Source organism: Aplysia californica, unplaced genomic scaffold (genome assembly GCF_000002075.1).
Source record: "Aplysia californica isolate F4 #8 unplaced genomic scaffold, AplCal3.0 scaffold00105, whole genome shotgun sequence".
In the NCBI taxonomy this organism is placed as follows: Eukaryota; Metazoa; Mollusca; class Gastropoda; order Aplysiida; family Aplysiidae; genus Aplysia; species Aplysia californica.
Window position 1 is genome coordinate 972681 of NW_004797375.1, and position 1114 is coordinate 973794.

The following is a 1114-nucleotide window of genomic DNA, read 5'->3' on the forward strand; positions in this document are numbered from 1 at the left end:
CCATCAGTATCGATGGAGCCACCACTCTGACAGGACTCACCGCCAAGGAGGCCTCGACAAACCTCGTGAGCCATCTGTGCCCGGTCAGAACCGGACAGGCTTAAGCACGCCCGCCTCCTTATTCCCAGAAATCCCATCTCAGAAGTCCATCTACAGACAACGTGCAATAGACCAAGAGCTAGGTCTTTGCTGTCTAGAAATGTTGTGATTTTACAGCTCCTGGTGATTGTGTGTTTTGAACTCTTAACTTAAGTCTTCGTTTACGTTTCATAAAAGATCTGAATGCTATTTATTATTGTGAAAATGAATTCACAGTTTGTGCATGTGCTCGCTTTGTTGTTGGTGTTTTTGTATCAGCGTGGTTTAGAAAACATATGGAGTTATGAGTGTATTTATTGTATGTATGTAGCTGTGTGTGTGTGTGTGTGTATGTGTGTGTGTGTGTGTGTGTGTGTGTGTGTGTGTGTGTGTGTGTGTGTGTGTGTGGAGTATGAGTGGTGGGGGATTGGATTATTAGGGAATACATGAATAATAATTACGGAAATCTCTCTTAATCAAAACTTGTCATATTATGTGCATGACATTTCTTAATGCTTTTAAAATGGGCTTCAACCAATTGTTAAAGTTCAAACTATCTATGTGTTTATGAAACAGTAATAGAGCTAAGAAATGTAACCTTTCCTTTCCTTTTTTTCTTTTCTTGTATTTTTTTTTTTTTTACCTGTGTGATCCCTCGGAGACAGCATTGTGGTTTTGTATTCATGGGCTGCAACAGAACACTTTAATCTCACCAAGACAGTCACTACGATCTTGCTTTTTGTGGATTATTGAATTAATCCCTTGCCGCTTAACCTAAATAGTGTTGTCGGTGTTGAAGGATTTGAATGCCTTAAACTTTTTAACCGCAACTAAGGTACGGTTTGTCTGTTTGCTATATTGAGTCTGTCAGTATTTCTGCCTCTCTATCTCTTTTTCTTTCGTCGTCAAAGTCAAGCTGTTTGTCTCTCGTTCTCTGTCTGGCTGTCTGTCTGTTCGTGTATCTGACCCCACCTCTCTCTCTCTCTCTCTCTCTCTCTCTCTCTCTCTCTCTTTAAGAGCACACACACAAAAGCAT